Below are 13,796 nucleotides of genomic sequence, written 5' to 3'. Positions count from 1 at the left end.
ATATACAAAATTCTCGTATCACTGTGTTTGTTGCTAAACTCCTCCGAAACGGCTGTACCGGTTTTGATAAAATTTGTGTGCTTATCGTGTAGGTCTGAGAATCGGCCAACATCTATTTTTTATACCCCCAACGTTAAGGGTGTTCCACCCCAATTATTATACTTTTTTTCTTTTTAGGACAAAATTGTATGTTTTTGTTTTTACATAATCCAGCGTTGAAAAATACTTACAATTCTAAATTTTCACCTTTATACGATCAATCCCTGATTTTTATTCGCAATGTTTTATATTATTCCGTTTCATCCACATATAGTATACTTAATTTTCATGAATAGTTCTCTCTCAGGTATCTCCGGCCTGCTTCATTTTTCTCCCTCTCTATACAGTTTTCGTCCAAGTTGTTTATTTGGTCTTATTTGTGTCTCGATCGTAGTAGTTATACGCATCATTTTAATTTTTCAGTGCAACTCTCAAGTTAATTTTATTCTTATAGTTAATTTAACAATATTAGTGCTAAAAATATCGATATCGCAGACATTGAAATTGACAATCGTTAGGTGGTACCATATTCACCTCTGCTGAGTAAAACATTCAATACTTACATATTTTAATGTTGAGTTTTGGAGTTCGATGAAGAGCATCAAATATATTTGCAAGTATGTGAATAAAGGAAGTGAAGTTAGAATTGAAAGTACTATTGTAAATGCTCCTCGAATAAATAAAAATAATAAAATAACGAATTACCAAATTGGCCGATTTATCAGCTCCACCGGCGTATCTTCGGTTTCCAAATTCATAAACAGGATCCAGCAGTTATCCCTTTAGATTTTTATCTCGAAAACGGGCAACGCGTATTTTTCACGAACGAAATCGTGCTACAATAAATGGGTCGAGCATATACAGTGAATCCAAAACAAACTGAGTGCTTTTATCTGCGACTGTTGTGGGTTAATGTCACCGGACCATTGTAATTTCAAGATAAAAGTAACGAAATGGACAGGAGTACCCAACGTATAAAGTTGCATGACTTGGACTGGGATTGCTAGAAGATGTTTGCTGCAGCTGCATTTAATTGCACAGGAACATAAATTTTTCTACTATTTAGTACTGATAACATGTTTCCTTAACCGAGCACAAATGTTGTGCGACAGTCGTAAAGATTTGTTGACTGATGACATATTGTATCGACATCGTACAAGGTGCAAGGATCTAACGATAGCATTTAGTGACGTAATGTCATTGCGAATTTACCAATCAGCCATTTCGGTATGAGTTCACCAAATAGGAGTGCTATGATTTAATCAACACAGATATAAATCATGAAGCGCAAAATGACCCTGTCGAATTGGCAGCGACTTTATCAGCAATGTTCCACTACTAAATGATGAACAAAAATTTATTTACGGCCCTATACTACAAGTATTTGGCGGCACTCTGTTACTTTTTTCTGGTGATTTCAAACACAGTGAACAACTGTTAAATATTGGCAATAGAAAAGTTGTTGTCCATGAAAATACTGGATGCATAAAATTACCGACGGATTTCTCCACAATCATCAACTCACAAAATACTCTCATCGAAAATACATTTCCTATTGTACAAATAAAGTATAAAAATCTTGAGCGTCAATGGATTAGATGTGATACAACAGTTGTTATTGTTACAGGACTTGGTTTCATACAAATCTATCGACGCGAAGGAAACTGTAAATTATCCAATTAAATTTTTGCATTCATTGAATATGCTACGGCTTTCAATGGTACAAGATGACAATGACTAATTACAATTTACGAAAAACATTATTGAAGCCAAGATTGTGAATGGCAAAATTTGAATGCAATTGAATTCAAATTTTCTCATTTTCCAATTGGATTGGCATTCGCAATGACGATCAATAAATTACATGACCAAATGTTGTCTATTTGTGGCTTAGTTTGGGTACACAATTTTTTTTCAACGGACAACTATATGTGACATTTTCTCGCGTGCACAAACCATCCAGTTTCTTTGTATTCGCTAAAGACAGACTACCACTATTTATTTTTAATTGAAATAATCAGTAGTAGAAATATGATCTATTTTCTATGCATAAATAGCTATCAATATTTGGAATTTAATATATATTTGTTACTTTAAGAGGGCACAATAGACCCTAGGTCGCAGTGCATACCTCATTTTTAAATCTACTTTAATAAAATATTATTTACTAACTTAGATAAAGTATACTTTAATTGTCTACAACTTTACATGCCTATTTCATTATAATTATTGTATATCCCCCAAACACTTACATATTTTTAAAAATCTTTCCTAAAAAATATTTATCACCTAAAATAACCTATATATGTATATGTCAAAACACCGTTTGCCGGGTGAGCTAGTAATATATAATATAAATCTTAATATATATAAATAAAAGGAAAAAAATTATATTACTTGGGGTGGACCACCCGTAACATTAGGGGTATAAAAAATAGATGTTGGCCGATTCTCAGACCTATCCGATAAGCACATCAATTTCGTCAAAAGCAGTACAGCCGTTTCGGAGGAGTTTGACAACAAACACCCTGACACGAGTTTTATATATATCAGACTAGAGACCCATCCCGGTTTCTCACGGTGCAATGCTGATAAACTACAGAAAAACTGTGAACGTTGTTTATAAAAACATAGCGGCCCGCTCCGGCTTCGCACGGGTATAAAATATAATATATAGCCTATGTCACTCACTGAAAATATTATTAAAATTGATTTAGCAGTTTTGATTTAATTATTCCCCTTTCCCTATATCAAGAAGATTTCCTGCTATCTTAGGAATATCGAAATTCGTGCACTACATTTTTACTTATTTACTTTTTAAATGTTTACTTATTTATTTTACTTTTACAACAATTAGTATATTACAGAATGTCTTTATATGCAACGTTCACAGCTTTCTTGTCATTAGACAGTGCAAACATGTTTTCTCTAGAGTTGACTCTTGATAGAGCGACATACAGGTGGCCATGTGAAAAACAGACAACGCTTAAATCTAAGCCTGCATCTAAGCCTATACCAGAAACTGTAAACGTTTAAATTGAAAGGGTAAATCCGATGGTATCAGAGGGATCAATACAGCTTCTCCGGTACCACATTTTATTTCTATTATGAAAGTTTTCAGTTTCATTTTACCAGGAAACGCGTGCCGTTGCAAAGTTTAGGTTGATTCAGGTTTCTTAATAAAATAACAGGACAATCTACTTTCAACACCATTTTGTGAGGAGGGAGTTCAGACGGGTTCAAAGATTTTAGAAATTCTGTAGGAAAATGAACAGCTTCTTCCAAATCGAGAACAGTATCGACCGAGTAGTATATTTTCGTCGGCGCATCAATCTTTTAAAGAATCAAGTTATTTACCTTATCTACTTGTTCCTAAGTTGGTGACCGAATCGATCTTTCTTTAAACCAAGATATTGTCTTATAACTTATGTTATCAATGTCAGGATAGACATTGTTGACTAACTCTTGGATGTTGTCTATCAAAACACAAAGGTTTTCTAGGTTGATCCTTCCCTCTCTTTGTATTAACTCTCCATTGCAAACTCTTAGCAGCATCTCTGGATATAGCCTGTTCTTACGTGAAGATGACGAACCCCTCATATTATACCCCCTCAATCTTCCTCGAGTCACAATTGGTAAGATTTGACGGAAATAGGTGAATTTTTGTTGCGCAAATCGCGGATTGTCCTATCCAGTGCTTCCACAGACGTCTTGTTTGACATCGTAGCTTCGTCCCAGACTATTAATGAGCATTCACGCATCAATTTTCCTGTATTGCTCTGTTTAGACACACTACCGATGCTGTTATTATCATCGGTGGCGTTTCAGCGGGAGCTTGAATGTAGAGTGTGCGGTTCGGCCTCATTTCAAAAGGGTATTGTCAATGCCGGTAGATCTCATTTTTTTTAAAAGCAGATTGGTTAAAAATGTTTTTCCTGTACGTCCTGGGGCATCAAGGGAAAAAAATGTCCCTTAATTGTTATCAATTGTTAATAGTAATGCAGTGAATACTTTTTTCTGATCGATGTTTAATCGTGGCTCATCTTGAGCCATATTTTGTAAAAGTATCGTTTGATCGTATGATGTTTATCGTGTATTCGGCACTGTTAGTTAAATGTGAGTTAGTAGTATTAGCTTCTGACAATGTCTTTTCCTAGTGAGAATCGTCTTCCAAGAGCCCCATAGCTTTGCATGGGTAGTATTGTAAACAATACCTTAAACTGTTCTTAGGTGTGGGAAGGATGTCGGGCCTTTTACAATATGCAGTAACATTCTCAGATAAAAGCATTCGCTGTTGTTGGGATGAACCACATAGACTCTACCAAGAGCATTCGTTTTTTTTACTCCGGGGAAACTATCCACTGCACCTTGTACCTTTTTTTTGCCGTTAAAAATAAGATACCTATTCTATTTAGTTGTTTTTTTTTAACTGAAGTATAATAAACGCGTCCGATAATAAACGCGTCCGATCGCTCCTAATTCAAAGTGCTACAGAGAGAACGACGGCCACCGACGCGCTATTTATAGGCACGCTCCCGCCGCCCCGGCCGGCGGGTACCGCCGCAAACGCTACGTTCCGCAATTTTTAAATCTGTAATATCTTTGAAAATATTCACTTAAATAATATGCTGTAAAGGGCCCTATAGATCTATTGCATAATAAATTAAATTAAAACAAGTATTTAAGGGATTTAACTGAATTAAATTGATTAATTAAAATCGCTTCGAAAATTAGCCATTATTTGTCGTAAAAAGTAAATGACAAAAAAATGTTATTGTGGGATATCCATAAGAGATAGACATATACCGGAGTTTTCTGTAGACCTTTTCAATACGTACAATACATTATTTTGATAATTATCGTAGGGTTCAGCCTGCGTTTGCAATGTAAGCCGAAAAATTGTAATTATTTACGACATCATTTTATTTATTTATTTATTATACATATAAACCTTCCTCTTGAATCACTCTATCTATTAATAAACCGCATCAAAATCCGTTGCATAGTTTTAAAGATTTAAGCATACATTGGGGTATAGGGACAGAGAAAGCGACTTTGTTTTATACTATGTATTGATAAACATTACGTGAACAAAAACGCATACATTCTGTGCATCGTGACAACTAGACTCCAGTAAAAATAAACTCATTATTTTTTTAGCATTTAACTGAAGGGTTCTTTTAGGAAAGTTAGAATTATCTGATTTAGGAACCGTTTTGCTCAAACACGATTCCTCTCCTATTTTCCAATGCTACCTTCAGACGGTCCAATTGTTGACAGTACAGGTTTCAATTAAGAGTTTGGCCGTAGAGAGCAGATCAAAGTAGATTTATTTTGATATCCCACCAAACACATAACACACACTGACCGTTAATCCTAGTTTTGGCCACCTTAAAGTGGTTCCAAACGGTTTTTGTAGAATGTTTAATTTCTGGCCAATCGAAACTGTGCTTACATGACGGTCGGCAATCATTTTCGACTTAATTGAAGAAAATCTGTAAAATACATTTTTTCTTTGCTGGTGCCCATCATTGACTCGTGCTCAAACGATACTGACTGAAGAAAATACCAAACTGTCTGAAAAGTGTTTGAAGTAAAAAATCGTATCTTTCTAACGCCGTGCTCGTATAGTCGACGCACTTATACAACGCGAGATAGAGATTACTAAAGTCATTATTATAAGCCAATAATGGATTTCTTTTTACCAGACCTTATACATTTCCTTCGAAGCACAAGTATTTTATATATTTTCCTAATAAACTTATAATCAAACTTGAGCTGTGGTTTTATATTTCTATAAAATTATTTTAATCATTGGAAATATTTGATATACATACATAAGTATGTGATGCTCGCAGAATTTCTTAACAATTTTATGTAATATTATATTACCTTTCATTGAGAAACCATACAATACAAACTTGCATTATAATAAATTCTTTTCACTTAAAACTTTCCAGGTAATTACTTTTTCCACAATATTATTGTATTCATCAATATGGCATAAGCAAAATATGATAGTCAAGTGTTTATTTGAGTATCACATTACCTTTTAAAATAGTTGTAGTACCAATTTGTCTTACCACATGTTGCATTTCATTTGAAACTTTCATCTGAGTAATTAATCGACTTACCGTTATTATGTGGTATGTTGTGGCGATCAATAAGCGGGGCTGCACGGACTTCAATTCCTGACACCTCCTGCGTTATAAATATAACAACAGCAACAAAGCATAAACATCGTAATTTGAGTAAATAGAGTTGCATCACTGCCACACCTTTCCACACTTGATTTATCCAGTTAAATTTATATAGTTTATATTTAAATATTTCGAATCGAACTGTATTACCAATAGAAATTACTTAAACTTCTAACTTACTCGTCGCGAACTTTGTTTAAAGAAACTGTAAGTCAAATATATAAAAATGCGAAATTTTACGTATCTACCAGCCGGTGGCTTTTCGTTTAATACCGTATTTCTTTAATTTCCAAACATGCCATCAAGAAAAATATGTAAGGAAAAGTAGCCGCTAATATGTGCGACATCACAATATTAACTACGTGACAAAAATTTGTGTATGGCACCTTTTGTACCCGAACGGATGAGCGTCTATTGTGTTTTTCCGTACATATCAACCACGAAAAAAATGTTCCGGTAGTCGTTATCAACTTATCGCGTTACATAAAGGACCGCGTGTTGCATTTTAGGGCTGTTGGCGATAAGAAAATAACCCCAAATATGTGTGAATGTGTAACATGCCTACAGCTATGAGCAAGCAACCCAAGGAATACTGGCTGCTTATCGTGTTCAATGTGATACAACGCCCACGCCAAGCCAATGTCATTCGTCTTATTATGCTTCAATAGTAACTACTAGCCATTGAGTTGCAATACAAGCTTCTTCTTTGGAGATGCCCAAGTACAGAGAGCAGAGAGAAAGTAAAATTACCAAATAATATGGTAGGTCATATATCTCTATCTGAAACAGCTCAATTTGCGTTAGCATTCCTCTTTCATGCACATCATTATTTTTTATGTGATATAGTAAGTCCCTCAAGATATTGCTTTCGAAAAAAAATGGTGCCCCGGCGCAGAGTCTTCTTACAGTCTACTTACATACATGAATACCAAACAATGGTGTACATATACTTACATATAACTTTTTTTACACTGAACAGGGTATATTAACTTTGCCACGAAATTTGTAACACCCAGAAGGAAACGTATATAGATTAAATACACGAGCTAACTAGCCTATCAGATTTTAGATATCGATCTGAAATTTTGCTTAAGTCCTTTTCTACCCAAGAAGCTGCTACTTTATCGGAGTCGCCGCTATCGAACCACTATAGGATATAGCCGATATACAAACTGATCATTTAAAATCTAGTCCTTGTATAGAAAATTTTTTATTTGATAAGATATCTTAATGAAATTTCTCCCAAGTATAATTCATTGATCAGACCGGACAACTATAGCATATAGCTGTCATACGAACTGACCGAACAAAACTAATATTTTGTATGGAAAACTTTTTATTTGGCAAGATATCTTCATGAAATTTAGCATAAATTATTATACGAAGCAACGCTACAGTCACCGAGCAAATGGTTCAGATCGGATCACTATATCAAAATTAATATAAAGATCTTCATAAAATACCCTTCTTCCTTTTCCTCAATTCGACTTAAAGGTTGTTTATTAAACAACGTAGCTAGAAAAAATAATCAAAATATTTTCCGTTGGATGCTAACCGTTGACCTTTTACGTTTTCGGTTTTTTACACATATTAAGGTTTTTTTTTTTTAGTATTATTTATTTTACGTAAATGGTTCGTGAATAATGTTGTTGGCTAATGGATAATGGGAGAGATATGGCAATTCAGAACAAAATGTGTATGAAACAAACCAATTCAAAGTAAACTCATTTCCGTGCAGGGTAGTTACTTAGGCAACCAAATCCGAGCATATTCTCTTTACTTATGTGTGCGTTGAGGCCGCTATGTTTTTCTAATAGCCCAGCAAACAAAGTCTCTAATGTTAAATATATTAAGCTATTGACTGAATCAAGAAATTCCGTAACAGAAATGAACCTAACACGATCACAAAGTATGCGCGAAATGTTTGCATATTTTTAGGCGTATTTTCACATATCTCAAGCCTAACAAATCAATTGAAGAGACAGCAGGGTGATTCAAAAATAATAATCAATCACAATTTTTTAATGGCAAATAATAATATGGAATTTAATAAAAATTTAATTTATTACAAGTAAATTATTCAAGATTCGGAGTCATAATATTAGTAACATTATTATTATTTGCTACCACAACTTTTGGAACAATAGCTCGTTTGAATTGAACAATACAATTGAAATTAGGTATTTCAATCAGATTATCAATGGTAATGAATTTCCACTTATCTTGGCTGGTGATTTCAACATCAACTTCGCTGAATAAAAATCAGAGCGGTTGACAACCTTTCTTTCGAAAAAATGATGTTGAAAATTATCCACAAGACTCCACAACAAAATATGGGACCACCATTGACGCGGAAATGAAAGAAAACGCGAAATTTAAATGTATGTTATGAAATCTTTTGTGATGCCATGCTTAGTAGTATCAATTTTCAATTGAAATTTAAAAAAAAAAAAACATTTATTAATTGAGAGCTAATAAATTTATTGTTTTCATTAAGTATTGAAAATTCAAATATCAATTGTTTCAATATATTACAAAATCACAAAAAAGGGTTTAAATAGTTTCTGCATATGTTTAACAAATACATGTATATTTAAATTCCCAAAAATTATGATTTTGTCCGATCTTGCTACAATGGAAAATGTTATAAAAAACGCTAATTTATTTAAAATATGCTATGCAATAGCCTTACCGCGGCAGTCCCCGAGGGACACACGTATCTTTTTTTTATTATCAATTAAATCACTATTGTAGTATAATTCTCGAACGGTGTTATCTAGTCGAAAGCAATTGTAAAATATTATACAATACGAGAGAGATTGGAAACGGGCCGTATAACTTAAATATTTAAAAATACATATATGTATTTAACAAGTTAGTTTCAATTCAAATTAGCATGTCATTAAGGATTACATTATAGTTCGATTGGAGCACTAACTCGATTGCAGAATTATGCTTTGATATGTATCTCCATTGCTTCGAGATTAGAAAAAGGCACTATTATCTATGTGTTTGCTGGGAGTATTCGTTTTGAACGTTCTCTTCTACTCAGCTCAGGTTTGTGTCAGGTATACTGGCCCATGCAAAAATCAATATTAGTTTAATAGCGTACCGCTTCTCGTTAAAGTTTCACACTTTAGAAATGTTACGCCTATGTACACAGAATAGAAAAATAGAATATACAAAGAAACATGATACGGTTCTATACTCTAGTTGCGAACTCGAGTGTAACAGAAACAAGGAGGTAATAAAATAAATTAAATAAATTACACGCACTAGTTGAATGGTAAATGTAAAATACGTGACAACCCCAACTCGTACACTTTACTAATGCTCTTTTAGTGTTTGCAAAAAATTGCTGTAACAGCTTACTTTTAGTTTTAGAGTAGTAACGGGTGATCCAAGTGGAGGTACTTTTTTCAATAGCCTTTTTTTGACAAATCACGCGTAAGTCGTGTCAAGTTGTCAAGTTATTAGTGTTCAGTATTGTTTGGCATTTCAACATGGAAAGACTTACGACTTAATGTTTACAAATGGTTCAACTTCATTACGAAAATTCACGTTCTGTAAAGAATGAGTTTCGCGCGCTTTCGAGCCAAATTTTGTTCAAAATTGCTGCATTTGGGACGACGAGTAACCTGAAGAGATTCAAGAGCTGCCATTTCAAAAACAACGGTTTGGTGTGGTTATTTATTCAAAAATGATGCCGGCGAAATCGTAACCGTCAATACCGACCGTTATCGCGCCATGATAACCGACTATTTGATGCCCAAAATTGAAGCTCGTCGGCATTTTCCACACATCGCATCAATCAATGGATTTATTGAGAGAACACTTCGGTGAGCAGATAATTTCACGTTTTGGCCACCAAGATCATGTTATATCACACCGTTAGACTTTTTCATGTTTAGATATGTAAAGTCTAGAGTCTATGCGGACAACCCCAGTTACCAGTCGAAATGCTAGAACGAGTCATAGAAAATTGGACTCAACGGATGGACCATCTGAGACGTAGCCGCGGAAAACATATGAAAGAGATAATCTTCAAATATCAAATATCACGCATTCCATTCGCCAGTTACCAGTCGAAGTGCTCGAACGAGTCATCGAAAATTTAACTGAACGGATGGACCACCTGAGACGTAGCCGCGGCCAACACTTGAAAGAGATAATCTTCAAAAAATAAATGCCAAAGAATGTTCTTTCGAATGATAATAAACAGTGCCCATTAAATTTGAATTTTCTGTATTTTTTTCTTTAAAAAATTAGGGAACCTTGAAATGGATCACCCTATATATAAATAACATTACAAATGTATTGCTTGTATTTTGAAATTTGGTAATAGAACAAATACATTTCCTTCCTTGAACTTGAATCATCCTAATTTAAAACTAGAAAAAAACGTTAACTTCAGCTACACCGAAGCCCTAATACCCTTAGCAAGGCAATTTCTCATAGCATAAAAGGGTATAAAAAGATCTTCAGAAGAATCTTGTCAATAGAAAACATTTTTCATACAAGGACTTATTTTGACCAATCACTTTGTATGGCAGCCATATCTTATAGTGTTCCGATATCGGCGTTTCCATGTAATGAGCAGTTTCTTAGAAAAAAAGAACGTATGTAACTTTTTTCCAAATTTTAAGGGGTAAATTACCCTTTTCTTTGCATTTTATGGAATCAATGACCCCTTTTTTAACATTTCATAAGATCAAAAACCCTTTCTAATCAGAAAGACAGATCACACATGAGCCCAAATCGATATAGAGACAGCAAATATTTTTTCGGAATATGTTGAAATCGTCCTTAAACCATATGATACATTTAATGCAGCTGAAATGAAACCTTATAATTACAATAATTACACCGAAATCACTCTAGTAACTAACAATGAGGTATGTGCAGAAATAAAAAAATTTAAGTCTAAAAAACCTTACTGCCCTTATTACCAGCGAAATACTAAAACTTGGCTTTCGGAAAAATCACTTTACTATTGACCAAGCGCATAGAGTTACTCGAGTTATTGAAAATGCCGTTCGAATCGATTTTTCAAGTTAAACACGGAGATATGTTCACTGATTTAAAGGAAATAAGAGCTGGTGTTCCTCAGAGTAGTGTTAGGGCCCATCCCTTACTTATTCTTTATCTACCACACGATGACAACTGTAATACAGCAACATTTGCAGATGATACTGCTGCGAATGATACCAAATAAGTACATAATGATTCCACTTACAACAATATTAGATATGTATATGCAATATTAGATATGTAAGTTAACAATAGTTAACTAAGTCAGTCTCTTGAACTGCCAAAATTGCAACCTATGCAGTTTGGATTTCTGAATAACCGACAGCCGCAATTTAACACCTTGCAGTAGCCACCGACCGTGTGACCGGCGGATGTAACGCAATGCCTTACACAAGCTTAGGCGTCAGCAGAAACTTAGAAAAGCAGCGTCAATGGCAGTAGTGGCGATAGTAATAGTAGGTTATAAACAAGAGAAATGTAATTTTAATAAATCAGTTTTAGAACGAAACTCAAATTGTGTTTAATTAAAATAACATAATTCCGTGGTAGTCGACAACACCGTCGCTACCGAATAAAGTAAAAGTAGTGATAATAAAACAAGTAAGGAAGGGCTAAGTTCGGATGTAACCGAACATTTTATACTCTCGCAAAGTCAAATAGTATACTCGTTTGAGATTTCTTTGTGGATTGACTGATATTTTCGGTAGAAGGTCAACTATAGGCACTGGGGTCCACATATTTAGTACTTAGGAGCTTGAACAGTTTTGGTTCGATTTAGACAATTTTTGGTCACAGGGTGGCATACTTTAAACGTATTATTCACGCAAAGTTTTACCCTGATATAATCATTGTTGCTTGATATGCATAGTGAAAGAATCAGATGGATTTGAAAATGGAGTTATATGGGAAATAGGCGTGGTTGTAATCCGATTTCGCCTATTTTCGCACTATAACATAGAAATATGAAAATAACGTTATGTACCGAGTTTTGTTGAAATTGGTTAAGCAGATCTCAAGATATGGGTTTTCACCTAAAAGTGGGCTGTGACACGCCCACTGTCTAATTTTGAACGCGGTTCCTATAAAGTCATATCCTACCATCCCAGAGATAAAATTTTATGTCTCTGGCGTCTTTAGTGCTTGATTTATCGCGCTTTTAGTAGTTTTTAACAGTACCGTTATATGGGGAGTGGGCGGAGTTGCCACCCGATTTTAACTATTTTTACACTGTAGGTAGAAGTTCTAAAAACATTTACTTCCAGTGAATTTTGTTATTATAGCATTAGCGGTTTAGGAGATATGCACATTAAACCTATTAGAGGCGGGACCACGCCCACTTAAAAAAAAAAATTTAACTGCAGATGCCCTTCCCTAATGTGATCCTGTGTACCAACTAACAGTCTTGTATCTTATTGCGGAGCTTAGTTATGGCAATTTATTTGTTTTTGATTAATGGCGTTTTGTGGGCGTGGCAGTGGTCCGATTACGCCCTTCTGCAATACCAACCGTATCACGGTACCAAGAAACATGTCCACCAAGTTTCATAAAGATATCTCAATTTTTACTCAAGTTAGAGCTTGCACGGACGGACGGACGGACAGACAGTCACCCAGATTTCAACTCGTCTCTTTATCCTGATCATTTATATATATATAACCCTAGTTCGGTGATATTATATGCAGCACCAATATGGATACAAGCGCTAGACATAAAATCATATGCTAGACAAATAAACGCAGTGCATAGGCTTTCTGCAATTCGGATAATAAGTGCTTTCCGAACGATATCAAGTGACGCTGCTGAAGTATTAGCCAGCATGCCGCCTATCGACATCCAGGGGGACGAATTCGCGCGACTGTACCAGCGCTCAGTGCCGTCTTCAGGAGTAAAAAAAGAAGAGAGAACCAAGAGCCTAACAATGTGGCAGCAACGGTGGCAAACCTCATCTAAAGGACGATGGACCCACAGACTTATTCCGGACATTCATTCATGGATAGACAGACGACACGGGGACCTAAATTTCCACCTAACCCAAATACTGAGTGGGCATGGATGCTTTAGAAAGTATCTATTCCAATTTCATCATGATGTTAGTCCGTTTTGTCCGACGTGCATAGACGACTCTGAACACGTATTTTTTCAGTGCCCCCGATTTTTGAATATTAGGGAAAAGTTAAAATCTACACTCGGTAGTCTAACGGTGGAAACCTTGACAGCACATATGTGTCAGTCCTCTGATAAATGGAAAGCTGTCGGCGAAGCGTCAGCTTTAATTATGACAAAACTGAGATACTTACAACAGATTAGGAGTCAGTTAGCCCGTACGGTAGAGGAGACTTAAATGTCCTTTTCTCTCCCATGAAGTAATACTTAATCCGGTGGTTCCGTGGGAGAGATATGAGATGGGAGTAGGTTAGGTTTAGCGGATTAAAGTTCCACACTTCGGCTGTCGATGCTTCCCCTTACTATAAAAACAAAAAAAAACAAAAAAAACCCTCTATTTGACTCGATTAGTTTTAGGTGATA

The sequence above is a fragment of the Bactrocera oleae genome, chromosome X, assembly GCF_042242935.1.
Source record: "Bactrocera oleae isolate idBacOlea1 chromosome X, idBacOlea1, whole genome shotgun sequence".
NCBI lineage: Eukaryota > Metazoa > Arthropoda > Insecta > Diptera > Tephritidae > Bactrocera > Bactrocera oleae.
This window is presented reverse-complemented; position numbering follows the sequence as displayed.